Source organism: Phaenicophaeus curvirostris, chromosome 2, assembly GCF_032191515.1.
Source record: "Phaenicophaeus curvirostris isolate KB17595 chromosome 2, BPBGC_Pcur_1.0, whole genome shotgun sequence".
NCBI lineage: Eukaryota > Metazoa > Chordata > Aves > Cuculiformes > Cuculidae > Phaenicophaeus > Phaenicophaeus curvirostris.
Genome location: NC_091393.1, coordinates 23,788,851 through 23,810,679, shown reverse-complemented (window position 1 = coordinate 23,810,679; position 21,829 = coordinate 23,788,851). Strand labels below are relative to the sequence as shown.

The 21,829-nt window shown below is 36.5% G+C and overlaps 1 protein-coding gene across 1 annotated transcript in view; it reads right to left on the bottom strand.

Moving 5' to 3' along the window:
• CSMD1 (CUB and Sushi multiple domains 1) overlaps nucleotides 1-21,829 on the bottom strand; it is a 1,116,699-nt gene that overhangs the window by 619,322 nt on the left and 475,548 nt on the right. The window lies entirely within an intron of this gene.

The window sequence follows — 21,829 nt, the reverse complement described above, 5'->3', positions numbered from 1 at the left end:
CATCATTTCTGGAAATGAATGCCATCATATCCAAAAGCTATCATTTCTGAATAACAACTCTTAGCATTCACCTTCTTGCATCTATCCCTGATGGGTTGATTTTATCAAATTTCAGCATTTTGTTTTGAAGAAGTCTTTATTTTATTCTGTTTTGCAGGGAAGTAATTTTCACCACATCCATTTCCTAAGGAGTGAAGAGGTGATCTGATGGCTTAAATCGAGAACATTTGTCAAGGTTCATGTAGCAGAATATGAATGCCAATGTTGAAAGATCAGTATGTGTCTCACATTATTATCTAGTAGAGAAATCTATTAGACCTAAGTTCAGCTGCTGCCTTTGTAGGTATATTCCTCTATGATTTCAATGCAAGGGAAACCTATTACACTGAAAGTTATTTTCAGTGCCTTTATTTCTAATCAGCTATAACGAGACAGAGTACATATTCAACCTGAATAGGCTGATGCAGAAAAATATTAGAATTCCCTGTGCAATTCATTATTTATATTTGAACAGACACATGCACTGGACTACTTTGCTTCAGGCTATCTTATTTTCTTCATCATTCTGTATTCATCCTAGAGAGTTCAATATAAATAAAAGAGTACCTCTGAACTAAAAACAAGTTACTCGAATATTACTTTGTAACACACAACGAGTAATAAGATAATTGAATGAGTAAAATGCATCTTAAAAATGTCTCAGTTTCATGTAACGTATTTTTGGAAAAAAATTGAGGGTAATGTTGGTTTAATTTGTCAGTGTGAAAATGTGGGTTATTCATAGTTAATGTATGAATGCACATAACAATTACATTCTGTATTTTGGCAGTGCCTCTATACATGTATAAAACACTTCACTGTCTGTACTTTGAGATGTGGTCTCCAGATCTGACAGAATACTAAATTAATCTTACTTACTGCACCTAACAATTGAACAACACCTGTGATAAAGACAAGTACCTTCAAGAGAGAGTAGCTTGAAAAAGTACAATAAAGGAATGAAGTAATAGAGAGCGTAACACTTTTGAAGCCTAAACTGAAACAGAAGCCTGGTAACAAAACCTGTGGAACCCATGAAGACGGTTGGAGAACTCCCAGAGCAGAACACAGACTGTAAAGAAGCAAAGATGTCCTGTTGAAAGCAAGGGACCAGGAAAAGTATTGGGTAGCAGAACTGGTCAGAGAAAATGAATGCTTCCTCAAGAGAAAATAAGTGTTTGAAGTTATCCTTAAAACCATTTAAAGTGTGAGAGGGAGCAGTTTGTTACAAAAGAGTTAAAAAAAAAAAAGTGATTGAAAAGGGAAGATGTGATGGTAAAATCAAGTTTGGATATAAATTCAGAAAAGGGTGGGTTGTACAAACTTTACTTAAACGGCTGTCAGTATTTTGTTTACATTTCAAGGTGATTGCTTTGTAGTATACATAAACAGACAATGTTATGTTAAGAATGGTACTGGGAAAATACATGAAATCCAGGAGTTACAATTTATGAGTATGACTGTGTTTATCTGAGATTGCTGAAGGACTCTGAGACTGAAGCTGTGGTAAGTTATCTGTTTTATTTTAATTGTCTGGAAATTGTGGGGGGTTTATGTTATGTAATCAAAAATACACGAATCTAAACTGTAATAGCAGCTCTAAATTTGAGAATTATAATTTAATTTTAAAAGTTATTTTCTTCCATGGGGAATAATTTTCTGCATTAATCTAGACCAGCACTGCATTTGAAGAGATTTGCAATGAATCATAACTCTTAAACAGATATCATGATCATAGCATGCATTAGCAGTAGCATACATTCAGTATCCACAATTCTTCATAAATGTAACCTCATTCATTGGGTGTCTGTTATTTAAAAGCTGGACTGATGCTGAAAGAATCAATTAAGTGTAATTTTTACAGACTTTGTGGTCCAAGCATCATCTTCTGTATTATTGAAGAGAGCACTCTTTTTACTCACATTTTCTTATACATTCAAAAGCTGAAATCCATGCAATTAAAATATGAAAATTGCTTATGCTGATGATACAATCAACAAAGAAAAAATGCATGCACACGGGCTTAAAAGTGATCTTAACAAATCAAGATACAGCATAAAATAACTTCTAATTAAAGCTGTTAACCAGAATCAGGACATTTATAGGTGTGGCAATTAAAGTCAGGAAAGTATTAGTCCTATTTAAGTATCCCTCAAAGAGCCATTCCATTTGAAAGTCAGATTACAAAAAAGTTGTCTCAGCAGTTGATGAGTCGTTTCGTAACTAATAAGGGATAGTTCCCAAACTACACAATTAGCATCACAGAGCTCAGTCTATCATTTTTCAGACTGTATTTGTAGACCAAATTCAAGAAACTTGCTGCTTTTGTTAAGAACCTAAACATCATTTTTCTGGGATGAAGTGGCAGCCAAATAGTCTGAAACAAAATGAAGGAAATGTGCCTGTTAATATAATGTGCAAAGAGAAAATTACTTATGCTTATCCAGATGAACAAACTCATTAAATGTAAGTAATGTATATGCTGGACTTCCTTTTTATTTTTGTTGTTTAGCTACTAGTAAAAAAACTATATTTAATCTTATTTTCATAATATTTTATTTATTTCATTATGAGTTTCGTTCTACTGAAAGTAGTAAAATATGGTCTTTTGTTTTCATTTCTGATGGGATCCTGGTACAAAGTTGCTACCATGAATGCATCTATCATTGTCCAACAACATGTAAATAAATTAGATTTGGAGTTTAAAGACCTTAATTTTCCTAGCTAAGCCATGACAACATTGGTGAAGAGTTAAGGCCTTGAAAAATATGATGAAATAAAACAAGTTCTCTTTTAATGACTCTCCTTGGCTATCTATTTCCTGTAAAGAGGGTTCTTTCTTTTTCATATTTCTTTTCCCTGCCTGTATGCCCTTTACACTAGATTGAAATTGTGCTAAGGTGGGAGGAGAAAATGAATAAACACTGAAATAGCATGAATTACTGGTATAAGCTGCATCTACCATCTGATTGAGTGGGTTTTTTTAAGTAAAAAACATACCAAAAGGGAAAAGTACAAGTAGCAAAGGCTGAAAATTTCTGGTTTTAACTACTGCATCAGTCGTAGAGGGACAAAGTACAGATGGTCCATAATTGTATGAATCATGTATTCACCACATTTTGCAAAAGAAAAAGCTAGTGGGTGGTTTAAAGAAGGGTGTGACTGGTCAGTGAGCACCTCGGGCGGCAGGAGGCCCTGAAAGGAGAGAAGGCTACGGGGAACAGCGTGGGACGTGACTGAGGCCAGAGTCAGCAAAGAGATCTGAACTTCACTCAGTGCCAAGGGCACTCAGGGAACTTTGACTTGAATGAGTGGCAAGATCACCTGGGTAGATCTGCTGAATGTATAAACTGGTTGTGTAAATGTAAATGCTTCACCCTGAGTCAACCAAGAGCGTAAACATCTGCTGAGCAAGGCAGATAAGCATGGGGGACAGGAAACATTGGGCTCTAGGATGTGACTTCAGCCAACAGAGGGGGTTAAACCCAGCCAAAATACTCTTCGACTGCTCCCAAAAATACTAAAGGCAAACACCCTCTAGAGTGTGCACTATTGTGTTTAGCAGAAATGTTTAGCCAAAGGACTAATGGGGCAGCCACTGTATGGTGTATCCCACTGCCATGCTGGGAGAGCTGGTGGCCAGAACCGATCTCAGTCAGCAGCACCCCAAGCTCCTTCATTCTATGAGTGGTAGTTGTGATGAATGGCTTGGCTTTCACCGTTATTTTATTTAAAAAGCTGTGATGTGAGAATGGCCTGTGAGAAAATTTCTGCCAAAACATATTGTGGACTGATGCGACTTTTCTCAAACAATGGTACAGCACATGTTAAAAGGACAACACTTACATAATCTACTCAGGAAACCTGGCAAGTAGATTATCATGTAGTGGTCCCTCAAAGTGAGGACCAGAAGGCTGGAAATACATTGTAATAGAAGTAGAAATAGCTGGGGTAGAGGGAGTCTGTACCCCAAACAAGCTGCACTGCTGATTTCAATCAATGGCTTGCTACTTGTCCTGAGAAATCCAGGTTTATAACGGATGATGCTAAGAACAAAGGAGTGCTAGCTCTGTGCTTTGATTTACAAAGGGCTTTCCAACCTCAAAATAATAGGAAAGTAGGATGGTGGAACTGGTTACTAAAGTAAAAGCTACAAAGGCATGAACCTGTTAATAACTTCAGGAGGGGGTCCCACTGATGGGAAGTTGTACATTAAGTAAATAAGCAACAAACCCCCTTATAAGTCCAATTCATAACAGATTCATTTGAAAAGCTGAACAGATTCCTATTAAAGTAGAGGCAAAAGCCTATTGAAGCACTGGTGGGGAGGCTGTGTCTTAACATTCATCTGTGGATTGATCTGGGTGACAGTTTCAGAAAGGGAAAAAGAGTATGGGATGCTGTAGACAGTGAAGGGAGTAATTTACAAAAAAATGAGGCTTGGATTACGTCCACCATCTGGTCATCTTCTCTTGAAGGATGATGTGATGTTACGCAATCAGCATGGGAATATGGAAGTTTGGAACATATACCTGAAACCTGTCTTTAGCAAGTTTTGTGCTTACATTAGGATTTAAGTGTGTTGCTACATCACTGTCATAAATCAAAATCACATGCAAATTCAAGCAACTTTGAAAAAGTACCTTTGGTATTAAACATCAAAGCTTTTATGTATGGAATATCTAAAATAGCCTGGGCAGAAATTATTGATATAAGGTAGGAAAGGTTACCTAATGATTGTTATAGAATCATACTATCAGGAAAAAACTGAAGAGGGTGATGAAGTATACCATTGTGATCTATTCTAGAAAACCTTTCAAGACAATGATGCTGGTGATGAAGTACAACCAACGTTGCAGTACATTAAAAGGGTTTAGGAGAGAGTGTGGAGAGAAGACATGATGATAAATCCTCTTCAAGCTTGTTTTACCTGGTATCATTGCCAAATTATGATGTCTCACTGGGCCTTTAATTACCATCTCAATGGAGTGATGGTTGAATTGTCTTCCTATCATTACTCATACTCCACAAGAGATCAGGACTCATCTTGCTTACCAGACAAGAGCTCCGGTGGGTTTTACATTTCAACAGATTTTTTTTTTTCAGTCTTTCCTTTTGAACTAGCTTTTCCTAGGTATTTGAAAAAAAAATTTGTATAATACGTCAAATTTAGCTCTTATTTTGAACAAGTTGGCTCAAATCAGAGCATGTTGGAAAAAAAAGAATGTTCTTCACCATATGATAGGTGAGATAAAATAACTGATTTGGAAACTTAAAAGTAGATTAATATTAAGTGTACTCTATCACTGACATTATGGTCTTTTGTCTGACGAGACTCAATTATACTTATCAATAAAAAACAGAAGGAAACTTCATTTTAATTTCTCTTTATTATTATAAATTTAATTAGTGGCAACTGCCTTTCTGTTTCAGCATGAAAACAAAGAGGATGTTTCAATCATCTTATGATTATCACTGCTAATGAAGAAGCTGCCCTGTGTATGAGAGTAACCATTTATTAGAAAAAGAGAGAATCTTTGTGAACCACTTCACAGAACATCCTTCAAAATATCCCCTCCTACGTGTTTATTTCTCTTTAAGGAATATAAATACAGATTTTAGTAGAAGAACCGATGCATCTGCTCAGCGTCATGAACCTGCACTGAGGATGGAAATAATGGTGAAGGGACCAGGACTTCATACTGATGGGAGCCCTGCTGGAAATCTGAAACACAGAGTTCTCTTAAAAGATTCAGTGTAGGGTTTTTCTCATCTCTCTCACATAACCTTCTGAGATTGCTTCCTCATTACATGATATTCTGCATAAAAGATTTATTCAACTGAAGGGAAACGGAATAGTGCAGAAGGCTATACTAGCAGTCAAGTTACTTTAGCAGTGCTGGTGGGAAGCAAATGTTTACCTTTTCTAAACATTGACTTGTAAGGATTTCATTATTTATAAAGATTGCAAGGTCAAGAAATATCAAATATATGAAAGACTAGGAAACCAGCAGAATCTCCTATTGATGTTTCTTTCCTAGCATAAGTAAATAACACTTAAAAGAATTTTAAAAAAATAGAGTTTACAGAGCAATATTTTTTTCAAACTATAATATTTTTCAATTCCTTTAAAGTGAAGTAATTCAAAAATCAAGTTGATTTTTTTATAATTCTTTCACTGTCCTCCTGGCAAAATTTGAATTGATTTCTACAAGCCACATATAACCAGAGAAGAAATCAATAGCATATTGGCAAGTTCACAGTCACATGTGAGACAAAGAACATAACAGAGAGAGGCCTCAAAACGTGTTGTGAAAAGTATATATTCATCCTGTTGTCCATCCCTGAATCAAATCACATCAAATCACATGAAATTTTGACCCTTAAGTTGTGTTAGGGTAGGGGTTGGTTGATATTTAACATGAAGATGGGGGTTATAACTCTTGTAGAATGATTTTAATAATGTCAAAATGTTTATGTAATTTTGAGAAGATTAACCCTGAAAGTTTCGAATAATAGTGAAGTTGAGAAACCATGTGGTAACCAAACACGTATCAAAGGTCACAGTGTATGGTCTATTCATTATCACTATGCATATATCCAAAGATAGAGAGCTAGGTGTTTCCTAGAGAGATTACATTGACCTTTAAAGAAAGTATATGTTCAAACATTTTTTTTTTATTTATTTATTGCTTGTTAGGACCCTAAATCTTACTGCCACCCTAAACTTGCTTCAGTGTAATTAAAAGTCATTCTCAAACTGTTCAGTGATATCAGTTAAAGTTCTTCATGAATAGCCATAGCTCAGGTATTTCAGGTTGGTTTTTAACTCCTTAGGGAGTAGTACTCTGTAAACCAGAATAAATCGCTCTTAAACTTACAGTATAGCACTCAATGATAGTCACACATACCAAAAATAAAAATTGCTGTCAACTCAGTTTCAACATATAACTGCCATAAGGCTGAGCCTTTTATATAGTCAGTGTTCTCATTAGAAAAGCTTACTGTTTTGGCTAGGAGAAGGGTATAGTGTTCAATGTCTTTTGACTTTTTTCCCAGTCTGAAGAAAATTAAGCATTTATTTGAAGTGATAGACCTATACACATAAAAGGGAAACAGGAAAGTATATTTAAAATACTACAGCAAGTTTAAATACAAAGAAATCGTACTCAACTAAAAAGCAAATTAAATTCTGCTTATTTATACCAGTGTAGTATATTTTGAGGGGTTTTAACCTGTCATTAACCATAAAATGGAGCTCGATTTTTAAACAGGTGTTTCCATCTCATTCCTTAATGAAAAATTTCTTAATATACATAACCATATTACACCATTTAAATGTATGCCTCTATAAGTGAAAAAAAAAAGTAAAATATTTTCAATTACCTGTATTCTTTATCCTCTTTATTACAGTTATTATTGTATATTAAGATTTTAAATATAATAATCCGTGTATGTGTGTGCGCCTTGGACATAATTAAGCAAAATCACTGTCATTCTAAAGATCATAAAGTGAAGCGCAGAGATTCTTAAACCAGGGTGCTCAAAAAGTATTCAGATATTGAACTCAGAAATAGGTGTTTAACATTTCCATATCTTTGAGGATCTATATCAAAGTTACACATACTTTTCAACCAGTAGATATCATTACTCAAACTCCCATATTTTGAACACTAGAATAGTTTTTGCAATTTTTCAGGACTTAGATTTGCCTTTTATCAAAATTGGAGCACTGTTATGACCATGGAAATAAATTAATGTAGCCATAAAAATACTAACAGGTTTATCAGTCCTGCAATTCCACTGAACTCACAAATAACCCTTAGCCTTTTCTCTATTTTATATTGTATAGATTCTCTTCCTCATTCAGCTTCCCCTGTGATCTAGCAGTACTAGACTAAACCAATCACTGAACATTAAAGATATAAAAAATCTTTCATAGGTCTAATTCAGCAGGATGTAGGAGTGGAATTCTAAGAAAAAAATATATGTTAGTTAAGCATTTGAGAAGGTGTAGCCACATGTGCTTTCTCCAGAGCATACAACGTATGCCTAGAGGTGTGTCCTCCTGAGTGACTGGAATGTTCCATGCACTCTTCTGCGTTCTAGTCCCAATTAAGTTTCAAAAGTTCAATGTCCTGAAAGTTAAATCCCCAGAGCTACTTCTTACTGTAAATCTAATATGTACAGACAAGCTCAAATTCATCACAGGACACAGCAGCAATGTGCTCAGAAGTAGAAGGCAAGATAGCAAAATGCAGTCAAATAAGTATTGGAATCACTCTAATCATAGGTTGCCTACACACGGAGTCCATAGATGTAGGTACATATATATATATATAATTCAGAATTTTAGCAATACATTCTCTTTATGACTTTCTACTGATTGGTATAACCATCCCTAATCCAAGTGCTAAATATTCTGAATGTTATTTCTATAATACACTGAATCTTGTTCACTATATACAGAATTAAGGTCCAAACATACGTTCATAAATTTCACACTGAAGAGTTGGATACCTAATTTTTAATATCACAGTATCTAAGTTTCTTACTAAAGCAGGTAAAAAGTGTAATGAAGTCAGAAATACCTTCCCCTTGCTTACAGAGAGCTCTGATTTAAATGTGGAGACCTTCCAGTCCCTCACAATCCACAGTCACACCTTGTTATTTGCAGTTACTTACACTGCACTAAAAGTTCTTTCCCAGACATCCTTCATTTTCCATTTCACATCTATCTTCTTCCACAACAGAATCATGTGGTTTGGGTTAGAAGGATCTTTAAAGATCATCCAGTTTCAACCTCCCCACCATGTACAGAGACATCTTCCACTAGATTTTGTTGCTCAAAGCCCCATCCAACCTGGCTTTGAACACCTCCAGGGATGGGTCATCCACGACTTCTGTGAACAACCTGGGCCAATGCCTCACCACCTTTACAGCAAAATTTCTTCCTAATATCTAATCTAAATCTCTCCTCTTTCTGCTTAAAACCATTACCCCTCATCCTGTCACTACAGTGCCTGATAAAGAGCCCCTCCCCAGCTTTGCTGAAGTACTGAGAGGCTGCTATAAGGTCTTCCCTGAGCCTTTTTTCCTCCAGGTTAAACAAGCCCAACTCTTTTAGCCTGGCCTCATATGGGAGGTGTTCTAGCTGTCTGATCATCTTCGTGGTATTCCTCTAAACTGGTTCCAACAGGTCTACGTCCTTCTTATGCTGGGGGCTCCACTGCTGGATTCAGTACTCCAGGTGGGATCCCGCAAGAGTAGAGAATCACCTCTCTCTACTTGCTGGTCACATATCTCTTGATGAAGCCCAGAATATAGTTGGCTTTCTGGGCTGCAAGTGTACTTTGCCAGCCCATCCACCAGCAACCCCAAGTCCTTCTCTTCAGGGTTACTCTCAATCCAGTCTCTGACCAGCTTGTAAGTGTGCTTGGGATTGCCCTGATGGAGGTGCAGGACTTTGCACTCGGCTTTGTTGAACTTCATGAGGCTTGCACAGGCCCACCTCTCAAAACTATTGAGGACACTCTGGATGGCATCCCTTCCTTCCAGTGCATCATCTGCACCACAGAGCTTGGTGTTGGTAGACTTGTTGAGGGTGCCTCTCAATCCCACTGTCCGTGTTGCACATAAAAATGTGCAACAATAATGGTCCCAATACTGACCCCTGAGGAATACGACTTGTCAGTCATCTGCCACTAGACTTAGACTTTCACTTCTACTTTTTTTCCTGTTGAGAAAAAGCAATGTTTTTCCTCCCATCTATGTCCTGTTGTTCTGTATTAGACCAAGGAACAATTCAGACTTTTGAAAGGTATTGGTTCTGCTCACTATGATAACAAATTTTCAGGCGTTCTTTAAAAATAATTACTGGGACAGACTGTAAGTAGAGTTTAACATCATATTAAATCATATTAACTTCATTTTGACATGTGTTCTACACTATAAAATAACTGACCTTTTCAGAAGAGATTAAAATACCATAAAAAATGCTTCCAAGCTAACTTTCTTCAACCAGTTTCAATACCGTTGACTTTCATAATAACCAACTTTTTTCTTTTCCTTCCCTCTTAAGTTAAACGTTGCCTTAAATATAAGGACATAATCTAGCTGACTGGTGATAACTGTGTTTGAAATACGTTTGAAAATGGACAGGTATGGTTCGACTTGATGATCTTAAAGGTCTTTCCCAACCAAATGTTTCTATGATTCTAATTATGTGACAATAAAAACTCTGTGATTTAAGCCATGGCCAGGAGCATAACCTGCCCTAGAATTGCCTTCTCAGTTATTTTAGCAGTGATTAGTTTAATTTCTTATAACTCAAGAGAGGTTTCTGTCTCAGAAGATGATGTGCTGAGACACAGATTAAGGAAATATCTCTACTGGTTTTTTTATCTCATTGCAAGTAATTGCTTAGCATTTATATCCACGTTGCCTTCCAGACCTCCCAGTCTGATAACTGGCCCCTGTGATGCTCTTAAAGAAAATTCGGTTTAAAGTTACAGTAATCATTCACTTTCTCTGATGACTGACCATCTCTCTGTTTCGGTAGCCATAAGAAAAATGTATTTTTGCTCTTAGAACATGCACCTCTGACAAGCAGGCTCTGAAGAGCTTCAGTGTAATAGCTTCACAGTTTGTAAAGTAGTGTAACTGGCAAAAAAAGTAATAAAATATTAACTTTTAAGATTTTTCCCTGTTTTCTAGCATGTCCTCATCTCCTTCAGTTTTGTCAAATATCTTTGAACAACAGTTAAATGCATACTATTTAATATTCTTCAGCACTTATGTAAGATATGCAAGGAAAAATGTAGTTCTGGCAGTCAATGAGCAGAAAAATTCAAATATGGAAAAGACATATTCACAAAAGCAAAAAAGCAATGTATCAAATTCCTTCCCAATACAATTTGGAAGTCAATATTTTACACTCTTCAAGTGTAAAATTTCTGGAAAACCTATGAATGTCTTCCTTTTTCCTTCTGTGGATTTCACAGGAATATGGTATGAAAGCAAAGAAAAGTTATTTTTTAAAAGATTTTGGAAGTGGAAAAAAATTGTAATATTTTTTGGTTAGTTCTTAGTGAAAGGAGATATTTCCGGAAGCACAATTTTCTCTTCAACTTCAATACAATGTTCCAGGGAGACTAGATCATTTTTCTCCCAGAAAACAGTCAGAAGATTATGGGAAGAAAACAATTCTGGTTTTCAAAATCTCCAGCATGAGGGATTTGAGAAGAAAGTTCAGCAACAGGAGAAATAATAGAAGTTGGCACTCCTAGCTTAAGCAGTTTAGCACACATAACATTGCCCCTGAAAAGGCTGAGGAAGTGCTGCCAACTTCAGTAGTGGTATTATATGAGATAACTGAGATTATCGATATCCTTCATGAAAGCCAGATTAAAATGTTTGCATAAGAATGATGAATACATGTAAAAGATCCTTGAAACGCTTTTTCAGAGGCCTCAGAAAGCAAACAGTAAGAAAACCAGGCAAGCTATTGCAGATTCCTTATAATATGTATGAGTAAATATAGCTATAAATATGATTCTATTAATAAAAATTTATATCGTTTGCAAATTTGTCATGCATTGAGTGGGACAGACAAGTACCTCTTAAAAATGCTAATGTGAGAACCAGCATTTTTTTTTAATTCATGTTGCTTGCTGACCATAGCTTTTAGGTTTAATACTCAACATAAAAATGCTTCTGCTATAAGCATACAATTTATCTCAAGGGTGATATTTCACATTTGCAAAGTATTTAAAACCCACTGATTCTTAAAGAACATCTCTGTAATTAACTAAAGATCGTTTATCTTTGTTTTACTGAACAGAGGCAAAGAAGAAAAATGTTTTGTCCGTGATTTCATAGTTAATCAGTAATAGTTAATAAATTGGAATATACGTATTACTGTTCCTTGCTTATAATTCTAAAGTAAATGTACTGCACTACCAGTATAATCACGATCGATACCAAACAAAACATTGAAAAAATACTGCTGACATAGTAGAACTGAAGCTGAAAATATCTTTACATGTTTCTTTCTTCACTGAACGCAGCAAACCAAGCTTGATAAAATAGTTAATCCTGCTGCTATCATTATATATCAATGCAGCAGCAACAGTGAAAACTAGGAGGATGTGTTCAAGTAAATAAAAAGTTTAATTTAGCACCAAACTCACACAAAATATTGTCATACATAAGAGCTTGAGACAGGAAAGGCTAAAACTCAAGACTGCCCTTATTCAACTACGTGTCCTAATTACTGAACTTCCTTTCTTCTTTTGAACAGATTAAATTCATATTCTTCAATACACACATGAAGAGTTTCTACGGGGAACATGGTAAAGTACTTTTGCATTCATTATCCTATAGGGTGGTGATTAATAACTGCCAAACTATGTAACAATTATTTCCAGTTCATGAACTATTTTCTTGAAGGTCAGATCCCACAGAAAAGAGAATGTAATTTCACATATCACAAAACAGAATCATAGAATCAATTAGATTGAAAAAACCTTAGAGATCACCAACTGCAACCATACCTGTCCACTACTAAATCATGTCCCCAGGCACCTCACCTACTCGTGTTTTAAATACCTCCAGGGATGGTGACTCAACCACCTTCCTGGGCAGCCCATTCCAGTGCCCAAAAACCCTTTCCGTGAAGAAATTCCTCCTAATTCTTCAAAGGTGATAATGTCTTGTGTTCAGTATGATCTGTCCTGAACAGATGTCACTTCTTCTGCAATCACCTCTATTTGAAGCCTTTCTCCATCTCAAATGCAAAATACATTAGTTTCCCAAGAGAAAGAGTTGATCCCACAGACTTTCGTCTCCAATACCTTATTATGGAATCTAGTTAAGTTATAATGAAACCATTTCCAAGAAACACTTAATCACATGAGCTTTTCTAAAAAGTCTGGAAGCTTCACAGTGGCAAAGTCGTGACTGACAACCCAGTGAGGATGAAGACAGTGTCACTGTGAGGGTCATTCTAACTGTCTAAGTAACTGCATGTCTCATTGGGAAATTTTATTAAAAGGTGAAGTTGACTGATGGCTCTACCTCACTTCTCCAGGTAACGAATGCTGTATTAGTGACCTTTGTATGACCAAATTCAGGCTTGGCTGCCCCTAACATTGGAAAGGAATGGGATGTACTCTATTGAAATTCCATACTTCACAATTTCTGAATTTCTCTGAGCATAATTTCATACAGGTTGCCCTTAGGTTGCTTTTTTTAAAAATTGTTGTCTGAAAATTGATTTACTAATAATTTTCTTCTCTCACAATCCTTTAGGAAATCCCTGAAATGAGAAACAGATGATAAAGCAGAAAACGAATGATCCTGAGGCACAGAAAATATCACTATATCACAGATTCCAAAAGATATAGAAGAGGAAGACAGAAAAAATAATCCTCTTTATAGTCCTCAGATTTGCCAAAGGAAAATGTTGAAGAGAAACTTGCCTAGAATAAAGATGAAAGAAAGCTCCTTAGTCCTTTTGCTTGACATGTAACAACTCTGATTATGGAAACATAGAGAAATAGACTCTAGATCCATCAAGCAACAGCTCATTGCACAACAGCAAAAGGATCTGTTTCCCTGAAACTACCTATAAATTACCTACCAACATTAATGAATATCAAATATAACCAATGAGGAGTAAAAAACTCTCTAAATAGCAGTGCTGTCGCCAGACAAAACAAATTCAGAAACAAGTAATTGCAATAAATATTAGAACAAAACAATTTCAAGGTAACTTCATCTTTACAGGCAGACTTTCCTGATGCAGGTAATGTTTGACTTGATGTTTTGAATTAAACTGCATTCATCCTCAAGGCCATTTGTAATACAAGATTCTCAGCAAAAAATAGAGGATTTATCTGGGATCAAGTAGTTTGCTGGTTAAAAATAATTGTTTGTTTTGAAACTTCATGTATTCAAATTACTAGCTCCTCAATTTTAAAACTCTTAGAGACATCTTATTTTGAACTGCAAAAATGAGTAAAGTCAAATGATCACCTTTAAAAGATCGAGGTAGGTTATCTTTTTCCTGAAATAAATTTAAATTGGTTTTATTTTTTAAGGTGAGCTAGTAAAATATTAAAAGTTTGTATCGGGCTTTGGTAATTGTTAGTGCTAGCAAATGTGTTAAGTGCTGTTTTGGGAGGGAAGGCAAAGGAGACTAAATAAGCATATGGATTTTGCTTATATGCACATGTAGGCAGGACATAACACATTTCATCTTGAAAGTGCTGTACAGACTTAAACCCCTTAAATCTGCAATATTTGAGACAGTAATTGCTTCTTCTCTATAAATATGCTTTTGTCATATTTATCATTATAGAATAAATAATAGTGTTTCCTTTGACCCCAATGAAGTCTTTTCTGGTTCATCTGAAAATCTGCATCCTTAGCATCTACCTCAGATGAATATCTGAAAATACAGAATTATTGTCATTCTTTCTCTCTCCACATGGTAAATTAGCAGCTGAACTTCCAAAATAACAAAAGCGAACAAAAGCAAATTTAAAATATCTCCCTAAATCCATCTCAATTCTCAACTTCGGGTTTTGTATATTCAAAACTGTATACAGCAGCGTGCTGGCATCCACACAACATTCCTGCATGACAGATTTAGATTCCTTCCTACAAAAACTAGGCAGATACCCATGACAGACAAAGCTGATAAGTAAAACATCCTGAAGGTATTGAACATAAAGAATGGGGAGAGGTGTGGGGGTGGGGTATGGTAAGGGGGTGGGAAGAGTTACAGAATCACAGAATGACCTGAGTTGGAAGGGATTCTCAAAAACCATTGAGTCCAACTCCTGTCCCTGCATAGGACAACCCCCAGCTTTATACCATGTGTCTGAGTGCATTGTCCAAATGCTTCTTCATATATTGTCACGCTTGGCACCATTACTGCTTCCCTGGGGAGCTGCTCCAGTGCTCCATCACCCTCTGGGTGAGGAACCTTTTTCTAGAGTCCAACTTGACCCTCCTCTGGCACATCTTCCTGCCATTACCTCAGCTCCTATCATTGGTATCAGAGAGAAGAGGATCCTGTTCCTCCTCCTTCCATTGTGAGGAAGCAGCAATGAGGTCTCCCCTCAGTCTCCTCTTCTTCTGGCTGAACAGACCAAGTGACTTCAGATGCTCCTCATACAATTTACCCTCTAGACCCTTCACCAACTTTATGGCCCTCCTCTGGACACTCTCCAGCAGGTTGATATCCCTTTTATACTGCTACTGTAACACAGGTCAGAGCATGAAGAAATAGCAGGGGCCCAATAGCAAGTGTCTTCTCCAAGAATATTCTCACTCAGACAGAGCTGCTAGATATACTCTGATGCTGGAAATCACTCAAGTTAACTGTGGATCAAAGGCACAGCTACAGAATTTGTTATAATAAATTAGAATTTCTAATGGAGAACGAAGCCAAGCAAAACCAGAACCAACTCCCTCTAAAACAAGCAAAGGTAACAGAAATATTACATTTAAAGACCTAAACAGGCCTAAATACCAGGACATGATCGTTCACATTGTTAGCACAGTCCTGAGAACAGTTTTGACCCAATCAAAACAGCTTTCTCCAAACAGTGATTCCACACATCTTACAAGTTAATATAGGCCAAGGAACATTCCCAGCAGCTACTTTCAATGGAACCACCATGCTTTGGAGATGAAAGAGAGATTAGCTATATAGAAGAAGGCATACATTATCAGCTGGTCTCAAAGCCAGAGAACAGCTTGAGAAACTGTTTTCTGGCACATTTTAATGTAATAACATAGTAGCAATCAGAGGTAACAAGAACTTTATGGAATTAATGACACAGAAAAGGAAAAGTGAAGGGATCCATTGTTTCCTCTTTGCAAGTCATCCGTAATTAAACAGTAAAGGCTATTTAATCAAAACTTTTATGATCTGCACTGTCAATCTTTTAACACAGCTTCATCATTGATGTTTGCTACTTCAGATTTCAGGAGGCTGACTGGCCAGCTTCTACCCCTTTCAAAGTCAAAGGGATGAAAGAATCTATAGTGAAATCACTTAAAAAGGATGGCTCTCTTTTGTAATTAAGAGCAAATCCATCCTGAATTTTCACATTGAAACAATCATCTTCAGTGTAGCTTAGAAATCAACTGAAGCACAGAGAAGAGGAATAATGTGATTCTAGTGTTTGATAGGAATGGTTGGACTCGATGATCCGGTGGGTCTCTTCCAACCTGGATATTCTATGATTCTGTGATTCTATACTTAGTTAACAAATTCACAATCATTTTCAACAATTAAGAATTTTTCTTAAAGTATAGTATCTCAGTAAACCACAATATGTTAAGCAAGGCTTGCAAGGCTTGAGAAAAGGGACGTGATTTTATAGCTGCAAGTATGTTTTGCAAACTCCCTGAGCAGATCTTCCTTCATGTCTATATTCTCCATATGTTCCCTGGGACAGGACATCATGGCTCTGTGGGAGCTCTGCCTGCAAGCTCTGACCTGTCAGCAAAATGGGAAATGACAGCAGTGAACACGCTGCCCCTTTGGCAGGTAATGCTGATGTTTTTGATGACCAGGGATGTGGCACAGTACTTCTCAGTCAAGTGATCAGATCCATCCAGGCAACTGCAAAAAACCCCCACCTAGACAGCCGAGTAATTCTGCTGTTCTCTGAATCCCTGGACTATGACCGGCAACACAGCCTTCAGGAGACACAGCCAGCTTACAGGTACAACTTCCTTAAAATCTAACCTCTTCCATTTACCTGAGTTAAGAAGAATTCATTGCAACTGAGCTGTTTTAGAATTACAATACACTGCGCTGTTTTCCTCATAGCCTCACATATAATGCAGCTTAGTTTGATAATTATGTGTGTTCCCAAAGTATGACTGATTTAAAAATGGGATTAACAGTGCTGTTTGTTCAGCAGAACAGTACACAAGCAAAAAGCTTTGAAGGATCTTCAACTACTTCTTAATCCATGATCACTATACCTCTTATGCTTTCATTTACCAAAGCAATGTAAAAGTGAATTACCATTGATAAATTTATTATTATCATCATCAATTTCTTTCCCCAATAATGATCTACTACTCTGCATGATAAAGAGAAAGCATTCATGATGAGACAAAAGTCATCTAGGAAGTAAAGCAAATTGTTGTGTTTCATAGAAAAGTACAATATCACACACACACAAACATTCTCAGCTATGTAATTAAGTACCTGATTGAAAGTTTCAGTCAAGAAACAAATGTATTTTGCTATGTCTGTGCAAAAGAGAAATGAATCCACATGAATCATTAAAAAATAGTATGATATAGTAGTACTTGGTTCTAGCTGATATTCACCAGAAATCAATAGTAGTAATCTTCATATACATTCAGTGCAGTTAAATCCAATGAATACAATATTTCAAGGTAGGATACACAGGATATTTTATGCAAGTATTCTAAATGAAACAGATCTGTTTCCTTTGAATTCTGATGAATACCAGGTAACGTAGATAACTACAACCAATAAAGTAAAATCAGCTACATTCAATACTAAGAAATTTTCAAGACCACTGCCCAGAAAATTAATATCTAGAGATTATTCCAGTAGTATGACAAAATCACAGCACCAGACGCCAAGATCAAAATCAAGACAACAGCCTGCTTTCTGCATTAATGCTTCTGTTATTATCAATTCTTGTGAGTGACAAACTTCCACAGATTCATTTAGAATCATAGAATCATAAAATCATAGAATCATAGAACAGTTAGGGATGGAAGGGACCTTAAAGATCATCTGGTCCCAACCCCCTGCCATGTGCAGGGACACCTCCCACTATATCAGGCTGCCCAAGCCCCATCCAACCCGGCCTTGAACACCTCCAGGGATGGGGCAGCCACAGTTTCCCTGGGCAACCTGGGCCGGTGCCTCATCACTCCCATGGTGAAGAAATTCCTCCTTATGTCTAGTTTAAATCTGCCCCTTTCCAGTTTATACCCATTGCCTTTCGTCCTATCACTACAGGCCTTTGTGAACAGTCCCTCCCCAGTTTTATTGTAGCCCCTTTCAGGTAATGGAAAGTCACTACAAGATCTCCTTGGAGTCTTCTCTTCTCCAGGCTGAACAAGCCCAACTCCCTAAACCTGTCCTCGTATGGGACATGCTCCAGCCCTCTGATCATCTTTGCAGCCTCCTCTAGACCCATTCCAAGAGCTCCATATCCTTCTTACATTGAGGATTCCAGAACTGGACACAGAACTCCAGATAAGGTCTCACAGAAGAGGATCAGAGGGGAAGAATCATTTCCCTTGACCTGCTGGCCACACTTCATGCAACCCAGGACACGATTGGCCTTCTGGGCTGTAAGCACACATTGCTGGCTTATGTCCAGCTTCTCATCGACCAGCACCCCAAATCCTTCTCTGCAGGGCAGCTCTCAATCACATCATCCCCCATTGTGTACTGAAAACGAGGATTGCCCTGACTCAGGTGTAGGACCTTGCCCTTGGCCCTGTTTAACCTCATTAAATTCTCACAGGACCAGTTCTCCAGCCTGTCCAGGTCCCTCTGGATGACATCCCATCCTTCCGATGTGGCGACTGCATCACTCAGCTTGGTGTCATCTGCAAACTTGCTGAGGGTGCACTCGATCTCGCTGTCTATATCATTGATGAAGATATTAAACAGCACCGGTCTCAGTACAGACCCCTGAGGGACACCACTAGTCATGGATCTCCATCTGGACTTTGAGCCATTGACCACTACTCCCTAAATTGATTGTTCATGTATCAGCAGATGTACCTTGCATAGCTTAGTTGGTGCAATTGATAGCTGGTTGATACACAAATTGATAGTTGGTGTAAATAGATAACTATTGCTTCATCTTTGGGTTCCTTTTATTTTGCTCTTTCCTCTAATGAATGTATACTTCTTGAAGTAATATAACGTATAATAGCATAAGTTGGAGGAAATAAAAATGACAGTATAACTTTTTTTCTACCATTATATTTCTATGGCTTTGTGACAGATAAATGTAACATTTGTGTGTCAGCTGGGGCAACAGAAGGGCTGCATTTTCCATTTACATGGAGCAAACGTCTGCTTTGGTTGTAGTTCTGGAGATTTGTTCTAGGCAGTGTGTGAGAGATATAAAAGAGAAGGGACTAAATTATTTGAAATTTGCAATTCAAAATATTTCTAAAAAGAAGCTTAGCCACCCTTTAAAAGTGCATTATGAATATTAATTTGCTCTTAAATTTTATAGCTATTTCTGTCTCTTAATTTGCCAATTGTAATAGACCTCATAATTTAGAAGCTTTCTTTCTCACAGAATTTTTCCTCCTGCTGTTTGATGACATTAAAGGGTCATAATTCTTTGTTTATGATCAACCAATCTGTTACTGGGAGTGCCTGTAACGTCAAAGATAAAGTATTATGTGCATGACTTGTCAGTATCAACAAATAGCAAACAGATGATAAGGCATGGGCAACAACATTGAATATCAAGGTTGAATAAGTCCCAATTCTATAAAAGTAGAAAAAGTAGAAATAATTTTGTAGGTTCATATTTTAAAAACGCCATGCTTCTTCCTAGAAAAAGGAATGATCGCTTTATTTCTTTCTCATCTTAAAATTGCATGGAATAGCACCAAAAAAGAGAACTTCGGTAAATAAGAATGTACTTTTAGTCTTGAGGTGAAAGGTAAAGTAAGATATTGTAGACGTTAAAAACTTAATTACTTTATAACCAAAGTCTTGTGAGCTACTTGGAAATTCTAGCAATCTGTTCCATAGAAAGCCTATCTTTCTCACTCAGTTTCGACAGAGATGTGAAGATTTGGCTTGTAAGAGAGGCATTGCATGATTATAATTCATCTTAGTAAAAGAACGCTAGACGTGAGAATGGAAGCAGCTTTAACATAGAACAATGATAAAACATTGTAGTTTATCCTCCTTTTCTTGTATCCTCATTGTTCCTTCTTTAACAGCATAACATGAGTTGACGTCATATTAAATGAAATAATTTCTCAGGGGCAGAGTGAGTAAAATCCCAGCTGGCAAAACGTGAGGGAAGTGGAACAAATTTAAAAAAAAATACAATTGTCAAGGTATTTACTGAATAAACAGTATGTAGAATACTAGCCATTCTGCATTATCACATATCTCTAGCAACAAGAACTACTGTACTGTGAAACTTTCCTCCCCTTTCTGTTTTCCTTTCAAGCTTAACTCTATATTTTGTTTTTTTCAGTTGCTGCACCACAGAAGTGGTTTCACATTGAAAGTGAAGACTACTCTTTTTCTCTCAGCCTAAAGGAAGTCATAAAAGTGTATATGGTTGACTTTAAACTGGACAAAGGGAAGCAGACAAGCAAGCGGAGCCATTTTACATGTACATCTCCACCCAGATGCTGACTATTGATGAGAAGTTGTGATAAGAACTTATGAGCCTTTGCTTACTCAAATTTTTCTTGAACCTCTAGCTCTATCCACTCTATGCTCCAGAAGGACCTAAAATTTCCCAAAGACCAGACAAAAATTAAACATGTACTTGGAAATTCCTGTCACTTTGTATCTTATATTTGTCTATGTAAACAAGTGATTAAACAATTATTTAAAGAGAAAAATAGGACTAGTTAACAATGCGTGTGTATGCAGTAGCCAGTACAATCACTATTGTACATATTAAAGGGTAGACTCATATTTGAATGAATTATCAGAACCTGTTAAAACTCTTCCAGGAGAAAGAACATCTAGTTATAAGACGAGTGTTTCAGGAAGATATCTGTTGCAGATACTGCATAAATACAACTGCAGTTATTAAAAGGTAAAACTAGATGAGGCTCTCTGGGCTATAGAAACCTACTTCTTTTATGGAGGTCTGTAACAACGGTTAGGTGGCATTTTAGGTGACCACAAATGTTTTGATGAATTATTTCAGAGACAGAAATCACATTTAAAATCTGTAGCTCAATCTCCTCATACACGAGCTGTCATATCGATATGAACAGGCAGATGCAGGAGCTTTTTCATGAAGACAATATCTAGGTACTTTACAGTTTTCTTTAAAACTATCAAACGTTAATGAAGACTCTCATCATTTTTCTAAGGAAAGAGCTGAAATACTATGATAAATTTTTACTAAATACTTTTTGTATTCAAGAATAGAATTGAGAAATATGGCAGATTTACATTCTCTGTTGTTTATGGTTTCAATTAACAGTACGTTATAGAATTTTAATATTATTCAAGGAGGATGCATGCTGCCCTTGAAAAAAACTCAAATATATATTACAATCCATTAAGTTTACAGTAGCAGAAAAGAGTAAATATGCTTTACCAATGGATTTTATTAGATGTTTTGGGTTTTTTGAAAATAAAAAGAAAATACTAATAGATTATTGAGTTAGTTGAACATCAAGATATTTTTCAAAGATTTCTTTTCCTGAAGATAGCTGATAGTTCATCTGCTATTTTTACTTTAAACTTTCTGGAGGGTTAAGGTATTACAGTCAAATAGGGGCCAAAGATCACAAAGCTTAATTAATACCCAAGCCTCAAACTGTAAAAAAAAAAATCTCTAGAATGAGATAATGAAGTGAGAATTGTTATTTATTTCAGTTAATGTGGGTTTTGTTGCCTTATTTTTAAGCACTAAGCATTTTTTTTTCTTGCATATGAATGGCATTCTTTTCTGCTTTAAAAAATAAGAAATAGTACGATTCTAACATATCTATTTGATTCATAGAGTGAAGGCTTTAAGAATAATACTAGATAACATAC